The sequence below is a fragment of the Paramisgurnus dabryanus genome, chromosome 19 (genome assembly GCF_030506205.2).
Source record: "Paramisgurnus dabryanus chromosome 19, PD_genome_1.1, whole genome shotgun sequence".
NCBI classification, from domain to species: domain Eukaryota; kingdom Metazoa; phylum Chordata; class Actinopteri; order Cypriniformes; family Cobitidae; genus Paramisgurnus; species Paramisgurnus dabryanus.
In genome coordinates, this window is record NC_133355.1 from 9,996,184 (window position 1) to 10,008,212 (window position 12,029).

General features: G+C 37.2%; 1 long non-coding RNA gene across 5 annotated transcripts; it reads right to left on the minus strand.

Annotated features, from left to right (window-relative positions):
- Nucleotides 1-2,664: 2,664 nt before the first annotated feature.
- On the minus strand, nt 2,665-8,526 carry LOC135778146 (uncharacterized). 5 transcript variants are annotated; one of them, XR_010544418.2, is made up of 6 exons: nt 8,492-8,526; nt 7,214-7,350; nt 5,594-5,739; nt 4,336-5,491; nt 4,135-4,177; nt 2,665-2,837 (listed from the first exon to the last, which is right to left on the minus strand). It is a non-coding gene; the product is annotated as an uncharacterized lncRNA (long non-coding RNA). The 5 variants fall into 5 exon arrangements; XR_010544417.2 differs by adding an exon at nt 5,811-5,902 and having other exon boundaries at nt 4,336-5,739; XR_010544415.2 differs by having other exon boundaries at nt 4,336-5,739.
- Nucleotides 8,527-12,029: the final 3,503 nt, after the last annotated feature.

Below are 12,029 nucleotides of genomic sequence, written 5' to 3' on the forward strand. Positions count from 1 at the left end.
GGATGTTAGATGAAGGATGGATAGACCAGTGGTTCTCAAACTTTTTCAGTGTGCGGCCCCTCTTGTGTACAGTGCATTCTTTTGCGGCCCCCCGGAATTTTTTATGACAAAAACAGTTCTAAAATGTAATATTTTAATTAAACAAAACATATTAAATAATACCTAGTAGTGCTGTTGGTTAGTTGGCTTATTATTTTTTTAGGTTTAATTACACAGAATTCATGATAAATGAATGTATTTTATAAAATGTCATAAAACTGGGCCCCCCCTGGCACCATCTCCCGGCCCCCAGTTTGAGAACTACTGGGATAGACATTCACACATTCATCTATTATAGGCAGATATGAACATCCACCTTTATTATATAGACTGAATTGAACTGAATTATTTGTCTTTTAACCACATTTTCAAACCCTCTTTTTGTTACAATGAACCCCACCTATGAGGTAAGTTGTAATGTTTGCACTCCAATAACTTTCGGTGTAATTGTACAATAACGGTGGGTCACATAAACAAACTATAAGTGTTCATTTGTAGCAGAGAGGTGTGTGTTGATTGTGTAAAAAAAGTATTAATCTATCTTAAATATCTTTTGAATGATAGAGCCAAAGTCAAAGTGCACAACTCCAACAAACATCCACTGTATTGTAGTAGAGATTTGAGGTATTTCTTCTCATCCGACCTTCTATTTTTATTCCATTGTCATTTAGATAGAAAAAAATGAACTAATATTGTTATAAGCAAAACGTCTCAGAATAAACTATTTGATTGGCAACTAATATTTACACAACCTCAGCTAATCACCTCAACTACACCAACAAATAATCTTGGATGAGTAATAATTATCAAAGAATGATTGACAGGGAGAAATTGGATGTTTGAACATCAGCTGGTGGCTGAGAATAAAATAGTACAGTTTAGTTGAACTGTAGTGTGCTGTATAAAAATTTAATCCTGAAAATCATTATGATACAGTTATGATACAACAATTTTTCTGTGTAATTTATTAAAAGTATCTTAGTCACATTATGTTATGACATTTGTGACAATAATGCTCTATTATTGTCTTTTATATTGTGATTGTTTGCATTGCATGATTTTTATGACTCGCCTGACTTATCTGTTAAATTTGTTACTGTATTTCTGTATTCTGATTTTCTCATAATATCAACAAAACCTAACACAATGAATTTGGAAAAGGTGGGAAATAAGAATATTGTTCAGATAAAAATGTCACTCAGCACAGATTGTTATCCATGATGAAGAGGGTACATATGTGTAGGGGCCCAGTAACAGCCCATGGAAATGCAAAAATAATGCACATTTCAAATGGCTTTAAACCAAAGTCTGATTAGTTTATTAAAGAGAAAATTGTTAGGACAGCTATTTATGATATGATATGTTTACTAAATAATGTTGGACAGAGATTTGTGACATGCATGGAAAGCTGTTAAAAAGCATTATAAAAAGTAATCACAATAAAATACAATATTTCATTCTAACTCTTAAATATGTTATAGAGGTTTGTACAATGAACATATTTACATGCCATTTTGTTCATTAAAGATTGTATTTATTTAATTCTAATACTAAACGTTTTTAAACTACATTGCCCATAAGCCATTGTCATTCTATCGATGGGACGGGAAAACATGGCGTTGTAAATTGTAGTTCATTGAAGAGTGTTATACCATAGGGTTAGCATCTCGATAATCGGGTAATTTCTTTTAACATAGCAATACCTTACAATTACTGACAGTATTACTAACGTCATAACAACAGCAAAACATAGTTTGCAAAACGGATCACTTATTATTTTTTAATTAAAGTTAATCCAACCAAAGCTTAACGCCAAGGAAACGTCACACGTCTATAAATGGTAATCACGTGCACGTTCTTCCTGAATGTAAATTATCAGCACCGCTGTAAATCGCTGTAGGTACGATTATAATGTTTATTACACACGCAGAAACACACACTTAAATGAAACAGGAAAAAAGGTTTTCTCAGTTATCTAAGCAAATACCTATTGGTTTCAATAGTATAAACCTGAAGGTTACTAATATTATATACTTGTTCCAGATGTATAGCCTACTGTATGTGAAATAAATAATAGGCTACAATATTTCAAAATGTTTCATTTTTGCTTGCAAAATAAAATAAAGTTATTGCAGCATGCAGGCTACCAAAAAATATATTTTATGTCCTTTAAAGAAATATCCAAAAATAAAATATATTTGAATTACTGTTTTAAATTTAGAATGACTAAATTTTTATTGTTTTACTCTGAATAAATGTAAGTAAATTACAATTTGTTAATAACAATTATAAATGTCAAAGTAACTCTTATTTAATATTGTAATTGAACATTTCAATCAGGACTACAAAATTTAAGTGAGATTTAAGTAGCTTTGGGAGAATTTTTGGTACTTATTCATGGCTGGCATACCACACAAATAGTTAAAGTAGACTTACCTAAACTGTACTACCCATGCTGTGCTTCAAAAATCTTTAATTATAATGCCTTTGGGAATTTAATTATGACAAACAAATCTTTACCTTATGATCTTGCATGGGACACTTCTTGTCTGCTGTTTAGTTCATGACAAATACAGAGTTTTTAAAAAGACAAACTTCAAGAAAAAAAAACTAAAAGAGACTGGGTACTGTGCAAAAACTTTAATAAAGAACAGCAAGCAAAGACACTCAAAATTAAACAGTTGAAGGGTGCTTGATAATGTAAAGGTGTAGGCTGTCATGCTGAAAACTGGTTGGGATGTGGGGACTTGTGTTGGAATTCGCTGGCAGGCTCCTATGAGTCATCCCAAGTTTTTCCACTGTAATATAAGTGCAGATAATGTCATTAGAACACATAGTACAAATGTGAGGTACTTGTACTTAGCTGGCATATTTTTCTCAACATTTTCTGGTGACTGTAGTTAAAATAGTACTTTAAAATAAATATCCATACAGTTCCTGTATATTGAAAGCCATCCCTGCTGAAAAAAACAGCATACACCAGCATAATTCCCATGCCGGTCCATGCTGGTATGCTGATCACCACTAAACCAGCACCAAACCAGCATGGGAATTATGCTGGTCTATGCTGGTAGTCACCAGCAAACCAGCACCAAAACACAACTTTCCCATCTGGCTTGTGTGCTGGTTTTTCCAGAAGGGATGTACCTTCAAATGTAGTGATTTCAAAATGTATTTATTAAAATGAATTATTAAGTTGTCATTAGTGAGTTAAGGATATTCTCCTATTTGTTAAGGTAACTAAGCTATTTTATATAAGCGGAATAAGTTAAACAATTTCTGCATGTTTTCATGTGTTCCAGATCTGGCACGTTAGATAAGGATAGTGTCTGCATCACTTCCACTCATCATTGCTCTCCTCTTCCTTACATTTATTATTACAGTAATACTGCAAGACACTACTAGACCAAATTCCAGCATCATCCTAAAATGATGCATTCTGACAAAACAGAGGTATTAATAATTGGTAAAACAAAATCCCAAAATAAGATGAAATGTTATTAATTTGACTCTTAATGGATGTATTGTTACAATATGTAATATACAACCGTTTTATTAAATCACATTTCCAGCATAAGTAAAACCAGATCTCCTATCAGAAATAGTACTAAATTATCACATGCTTAGTGTTTCAGATGCTAAAATTTGTATTTGTTTGTGCACAAATCACTCCTACTATTGTAATACAAGTTAACAGGCTGAATAACTGTTCATAAATGGAAACTAAACCTTAAAGCAACAAACAAAAATCCCTGATATTCCATGATTGACTATTAATGTCTGTAAAAGACCTTTAAAATTCCATGATATTCCAGAAATTCCATGCTCCGTGGGAACCCTGACTGTATCCACTTCACAAAATTCCAAGATTATTCTACATACAGATTAGATAGATCATCTCCCATTCCACATTCAGGATCACCCTCTGTTTAAATCCAGACTAACTCTTTAAATACTATTTATTTTTGCTGTCAGGATCAACATGTCCAGGGAACTTTATCTAACAGACATCACTGCCTACATTGTATTGGTTATGGAATGGACTATTTGCATTTCAATGGAATAAACATAATAAGGTAATAAAATATGACTTACCACACAGAGCACGTAACCAGTGAACTTTCAATTCGGCTTTCCTCTACACAAACACACACACAGACACACGCACACACACACAGACACACACAAACAAAACACAATTAATAATTATTTACCTGTTGAATTACTGGATATTATCTTTGAAAGGTCAGAATCAGTCACTAAGACAAGCACTCATCTTAGTAAATAACATTTTACCTCATTTATCTGTTCCCCAGTTATTTTATCGAAAAGGAAACCTTCTGCCAACTACATTTTCAGCAACCTGAAATGATGAAAAGACAAAAAGTTTATTAAGCCATGAATGCCATGCTTTGTAGGTGAATCACATGAGTCCATATTTATGTGAAGTGATATGCAGTCCTTTCCATTAGTGTCAAACAAATTTGTGCTTGTTTTTGTCAATCAACCAAAATGATATTACGCAGTGCCCGAAAATTGCCCCTGCTATTGAAAGATACTAAGGGGACTATTTTCGGGCACTGCGTTATATCATTATGCCTTCTGCAGCCATGTTACGACAGCAAAGTCCTTGATTATTACGACAGAATAAGAGTATAGTTCCTAGAAATATCAGCTGAGAAAATCACAACTTTAAATTTTCCGTCTGTCTTAGTACACGATGTAACTACAGAAGAAGTTTTAAATAGGAAAAATATCGAAACTCTTTGGTTATTTTTTGGCGTGATGCTAATGGCCTAATCAGATTCAATGTATTATGCTAAGCTATGCTAAAAGTGGTAGTGCCAGACGCGGAGATCAGCTGAATGGATTCTAAAACGGTAAAACTTACTGCTGGAAAATTAGCAAAAAAAAGTGAAGTGTCCCTTTAAGTCAGGAATTTACATTGACCACAGTCCTTGGACATTGGGCTCTAAAACACTGTGAACTGGCTAACAAATACCTGGTTAGCTAAATGAATTTAATTAACATGAAGACATATTTGACTAGGAGCAAATTGTGGAGTAAGATGTAACAGGAAAAGTTATCCTTTATTCTGTTCTTCACCAGTGGCCACTTCTGAGATTTAGAACTGGAAGAGACAGATGCAAATTGAAGAGAGACAAGTGTGGTATAGTGGGAAGAGGTAGATTTCTTTATCTTCCTCTTCCTCTGTGGCAAAAACTTAGAGCATGGCAGTGAAGGTGGGGAAAAAAAGTGGAGAGAAAATTGTTGTAAAAGCAGTAGAGGTAGTAGGAGCAAGAGAGGTTGGAGAGAGTCTAGAAGACAGAAGAACAAGATTTAGTACAAATATAGCCTCAGACTTCTTGGTGAGGTTCTCCGGCCATTTCACAGCAGGGCTCTCAGGCCGCTCCATTGGCAAGGCTCTCAGGCTGCTGTCCTGTGGAGGTTGCTATAATACAAGTTTACTTTCATCATAAAATCTGTACATATCAACAAAGGAATATACATGTATTTTAAATCCTAAATCTCTAAACATAAACATTACTCTGACCTTTTGTCAAGATAAAGCCCTCCGCATCTCCTCCAAAAAATTGTAGTGACAGGAGTGGGGTGCCAATGGGTAATAATATATGCAACCCACTTATTCGAAGCCTTTTTATCCTGTTTCCCAATAAATAAAATTGGCTTGGCTCGCACCTGAAATGAACAAGTAAATGAGGTGTTACCATAAAAGATTAAAATAAATATTAGTCTTGAACTGTATCCACCTTATTTTTGAATGTGGACGTTAGTGATTTGACGTATTTCCCTTCTTTGTACAAGACCTCGTTTCAATAACCAGCCGGTAGAAAACAGTATCCTGGAAGCACACATAAAACATGATTTTAACAGTATTGTAAATATTTACTACACCTGCCATGTATGAACCAGTGTGAGGATTAAAGTGTTTTGATATATCATATGAAGATATATTCAGTGATTTTGTGTTGTTGATCGGGGGTGACGTGTCTTCAGTGTGCAACTATAAAAGCACAGAGACATACCAGTATCTTTACAATGGGATAGTCAGTCGAGAGTTTGTGAATATATCAAGAAGACTTTGTGTTTTTAACTTTTTCAGGCAATGGTCTAAATTGTCCCTCTGGTGTGATTTTTTTAAACAACAATTTTTAATAAAAAATTCAATTTTAGTTTTTATGGCGATACATCATGCTTCATGTGGTCTGACAGTCAGCAGTATCTTTCTCATACAACACATTGTAAGTTATTTTATCAAACCATAATAAACATATTAAACTATTTTTTATATTGTTTTCGTTTTATGAAAATATGATTACATTGTTTCTTACGCACTAGATGGTACCAAGGAGGTAAGATGAGAGATATGAGTTGGAATTATTTGCTTATTTTAAAATTATTTGCTTTTTAATTTAAAACATAACAAAAAAACGCACAAACACAATTAGAACTGTTATGAACATTAAAGCTCCCGTTCTTTCTGTGTTTTTAAAGCTTTGATTGTGTTTATAGTGCGCAATATAACGTGTTCATGTTTCACGTTCAAAAAAAATTTTTTCACATAATTTACTGATCTCTATAGACCCTTTTACAGCTCACGTGATCAAATAGCCTGCGCGCGCATTTGGGCAACAGAAGTGGTGTTATTCCCCATTGGTTCTAACGTGGTAGCAACTCAGAAAGTTTATTAAAACGGTTTCTCAACATCAAAATGTCCCGTTGTTGCGTTTGGTTGCAAAAATATAATATACTAATATACGTATATATGTATCTGGCAACTTTATTTTTGGCCATCTGCTAACGTCTTTTATCCACTCCACTATAGTACACGGATCTGGTAGCTGTGTTGAAAATGTTGATAAAGTCAATTTTTTTTAAATAACTTACTGTTTGTGTTGCTTCACTGTTGATTCTTACGATACTTCCGTTGCCTAAATGCGCGCGCATACGCTGCCACGTCATCATTGTGTACAAACAGTAAAAGGGTCTATAGGGCTGTTTTCACTGTCCTAAAAATGGGCTGAAGTCTTCCTTGTTATGTGAAGTACCTCCTTCAGAAATAAGTAACGAGTTCTGATTGTGTAGTTTGTTTAGTGTGTTGTGATTGTGTAGTTTGTTTAGTGTGTTGTGATTTGATAGCAGATTAGCTTGCCGTTAGCTTAGCTGGCCACTGATGTATTCCTGTGGGTGGAGTTTAGTCAAAAAACTGTTCTAGTGACATCATTAAAGCAGGAAGTAGAGGGCTGAAGTCCAAACCGTCCGTTCGCTGTAGGCTTTGAAAGGCGAATTCTGTTAAAGAAAATAAATCGACTGGCAGTGAACTTTCAGCTTTATCATTTTACAGGTATTATTTATGCTATAAAAGCAACATTACACACTAACTGGGTTTAAAAATGGGATCAGAAAGAACGTGACCTTGTGAACGTGAATCAGTTTATGTCATATATATTCTGTACTGTAATCACATTTTTGTAACAATATATAGCAGAATAAATAAAACAGCTAAATCGGCATATTTTTATGAGCATAATATTATTTGTTTATAAACAATTATCGTATTTATTGTTTACTGGCAGTTTCTATGAAAGGTTTTACTGGATGGATGTGTGGATACAGATCATACGACCAGCATTTGCTTTTAAGGACAGATTTCCCCCAGTGTGTGTGTGTGTCCCAGTGTGTGTGTGTGTGTGTGTGTGTGTGTGTGTGTGTGTGTGTGTGCTGTAGGAGATAAAGAGCATTACATTTTCACCAGTATTCTTCATCAGTCTTGTCAGGCAGAATGTTTTCCACCCATTTAGTTGGTTCTGGGTTGTACTATGTGTATTAAAATGGGCTTGGGCAGGTGAAATTTTGTTATTTTAAGGGAAAGTACAGAAATGGAAAATAATTTTACATTCGCAGTGTCTATCGTAGGCTCCTATATAATATCTGAAAGAGCACTTAAATTATTCATTATTTCATATTACAACATGACAAGCCACAAAAGTAGTGCTGGTATGAATTAAGTTGTATTGTTTATTATAGATCATTCTGGGAGTTTATTGTATAATTTTGTGTGGATTTTAAGTAATTACTGGGCTGGAAAACAAACCAATCTGGCAACACTGCTCTTCATCTGATCATGTTGGCTAAAAGAGGCTTAATTGTTGCGAGCTAGTGTAATATAGGTAACATATCGCTACTGAAAATCTTGCATTTCCCTGTATCTTGCATTATCAACTTATTTGCGACAAAAAATAGTTTAATTAGCTACTTTTGCTATTAGCCTATGCATATGTGGTGCAACAAAGTTATTTGTTTAATGACTTATATGATTTACCATCCTAAGATTGCTACCTTATACATTAGAATGTTCCAAACACAACTTATTGTCACGATTAAACATTTCTTTGCTGTGTAAATGTAAGAATCATCTCCATCAACTTACCGAGTGGAAATCGCAATGGATGGACCTTAGCATCGTCGCATTCGATGACGTCAGAGTTGTTAAATTACAGGATTTAAAATAAACAAATTAATAATTAAACAACCCATTAATTAATCGAACACAATCGTAGTATAGTAAAATGTATATTTATATGTATATTTATTACCATCAACGAGCCTTTGATAAAAAAATATTTGCCTCCCAGCATGCATCACGTCTAAAGGTAATCAAAGCACTTACCTACATGATCAGAAAACGCTTAAAATGCTACTCCCACGCGCCGTGGAGCGTTGTTAAAGTCACCTCTGAATGTTGTTTTATCTGCAGTTGAACGCGGTTTAAATAAAGCTTCCCTCTGAATGTTGTTTTAACCGCATTTGAGGGTTGTTAAACTCACCGCTGAATGCTATTGATCCTGCAGTTGAACGTTGTTTAACTCACCGCAGACCGTGCTGTTGCAGTTCAGACTGCGAGGGATTTTTAAAAATTAAAAACCAGTTGACTGGCCAGATAAATATTGACTTGCGCTGGCATAGATCATTTATTGTTGCCTCTTCCTATTTATTCTTATTTATTATGGTCTGTAGAAGACGTCATGTGACGAGCCCTGGCAGCAACCATAGCAACCAAAAACGTATCAGTTTTACATTATTCTGGCGAGATCTGAAAAATCTGCGTAACATCGAGCAAGCGAGTGATTATGTAAATTCACTGAGTGCATATTATGAAAATAAAATATATATTTCTCGCTAGAAATGTAATCAAAACTTATTTTTATGCAGAAACTAACTCACAATATAGATTTTTCCACTAAAAATGAGAGAAATGTCCGCCATGTTTTTTTGTTCTCACGGCCGGTAGCTTGAAAGTCACGTGACTTGGACGAAAGAAAAACGTAACAGTCATACAATTCAAGGGCCATTAAAAGAATAGGCGAAAAAAAAATGTAACAGTCATACAATTCTAGGGCCATTATTGTAACCCCTCCACGTTTTGCAAATTGGACCAACGTAGTCAGGGTACGTTTTTTCATGAGACTGGGTTGCGTAAAATTGTACCCGTCAAAGATCCTTTATATCAAACTGAGATAATCAGACTCTCAAAGGTGATATTTGGTAGCCTGGGTGCCAGACAATCTTAGCCCCGCCCACCACATTTTGAAGAAAGGAAGATCGGTCTGGGTTTTTTCCGTTGAGGAGCTACTATGCGAGTCCCATAGCTGGTCGAACCAATCAAATTGTGAGGGCGGGCTTTATACGATGATGGACAGATGTTTAACATTAACGTAATCAACCGCGTCACCAAAGAGCGCGTGTGTTGGATCTGTTTACAACGAAATGGCTGCCGCTGGAGAATTCAGATGTGTGGATTCTGACATTGAGTCTGTTCTAAAAGATATCGACAGAGCATTGATTTTAAAAGAGGAACAGAGAAACCCGAGCAAGGCATTTGTTTATGTTTTTGCCGTCTTTCCTACGGGATTCGGCAAAAGTTGGTCGCACTGATGGAGGACAAAGTTAAAGAAGCAACTGAAATGAGTGTCACGGCGATGCAACTCGGTGTGCACGACGAGATGGATATAATTAGCGGTTGTTGCCAGCTTCTTTTCGGAACCCCGGAATCGTGACTGCTGAATAAGTGTAGGGACATGCTAGGCTCCGATATTTTTCAAGCCAACGTAACGTTAATGGGTATCGTCATGGATGAAGTTCACCTAACGTACAAATGGTAAGAGATAGTCTTACTGTATGAAATATACAGATATAAATGAAATGTTGTAAACATAGTAGGTGTTGATGTACATTCTGTTAGGGATCACACAACACAGGAATCCCAGCGCAGAGGTTTTTAATTCAATAAATGTATAATAGAGAACACTCAATGTCATCAGATGAAAATGTATATAGGAGAAAACACTAGCGAGGCGGACCACAGCGATCTCCTCTGGATAGTCACAATGTGGGAAACGCAGCCGGGGTGTAGGACATCCACAGAACTGTAAACACAGAGATGTAATCCTGGCGGGCAAACAGAGAGATTCCTGGCGGGGCACAGAGAGAGAGAGAAGCGGTCAGAGTCTTCAGCAGAATCCGTTCTGGACAGCGCACTGCGGCAGTCCGAGTCTTACACAGAATTACGCGCTCGAGAGCGCACTGCGGCTGGACAGCGCAAGGTGTAGAAAGGCGCTCGGAGAGTCCACTGACAGAGAGTTCACAAAGGCTTGACGGTTGCCACCCCAATCGCGGGAGACTGACAGCGGGGCGGGGAATCTAAAGGGGCAAAGGCAGCAGAGAGCACGGTGAATAATCCAAATATTAAAGCTTGACAAGACAAGAGCTAGACAAGACAAGAACTAGACAGAGCTAGCGGGCACGAACACACTAAGACGAACTTGCAAAGAACAGAGGAAACGAGGGGAATTTAAATCAAACCGGATGGGCAAATAACAAGGATCAGGTGTGGGATGCCGGTGAGAAGAGTCGGAGATAATGAGGTCACCAGGTGGAAGGCGCGCACGTGTGGAGCTGTCAAAACACAAACACAACAACAAAGACAAAGCGGCCAATAAGACCGAAATCATGAACCGGGGCTTTCGAACAAACGAGAGAGAGCATCAGGCTTTGTATTCTTGGAACCGGGCCGGTACGAGAGGGTGAAGTTAAATCTGTCAAAGAAGAGCGCCCAACGAGCCTGACGAGAAGATAACCTCCTGGCTGAACAGATGTATTCGAGATTCTTATGATCCGTCCAGACCAGGAAGGGCTCCGAGGTCCCCTCTAACCAGTGACGCCACTCACCCAAAGCCAGTCTGACCGCCAGCAGCTCCCGATTGCCTATGTCATAATTTTGCTCTGCTGGGTTTAACCGATGGGAGAAAAAGGCACAGGGATGCACCTTGCCATCCTTAGCAGACCGCTGAGACAAAACTGCGCCTACCCCGACATCCGAAGCATCCACCTCCACAATAAATTGAGCAGCCGGATCTGGAATAGAGAGAACAGGAGCAGAGATAAACCGGGACTTTAAATTATCAAAGGCCTCCTGAGCACTGGAATTCCAGACAAACCTCTCCTTAGTGGAAGTGAGAGCAGTAAGAGGTTGAGCAATCTGACCATAATTTCTGATAAATCGCCGGTAAAAATTGGCGAAACCCAGAAATCTTAATAAATCCTTACGGGAGTCAGGGACTGGCCATTCGGCCACCGCTTTGATCTTGGCTGGGTCGGGACGGATCTCACCGGGGGCAACAACAAAACCCAGGAACGAAACTGACTTACGATGGAATTCGCACTTCTCCGCCTTGACATACAGCTTATTTTCTAACAACCGGCGTAAGACTCGGCGGACATCCTGAGTGTGTTCCTGCATAGAGGGAGAAAAGATGAGAATATCATCTATGTACACAAAGACATACTTGTTAATCATGTCTCTCAGCACATCATTGACCAGAGTTTGGAAGACAGAGGGGGCGTTACAAAGGCCGAACGGCAGAACGCAGTACTCAAAGTGTCCGGTAGGGGTGTTAAAGGCTGTCTTC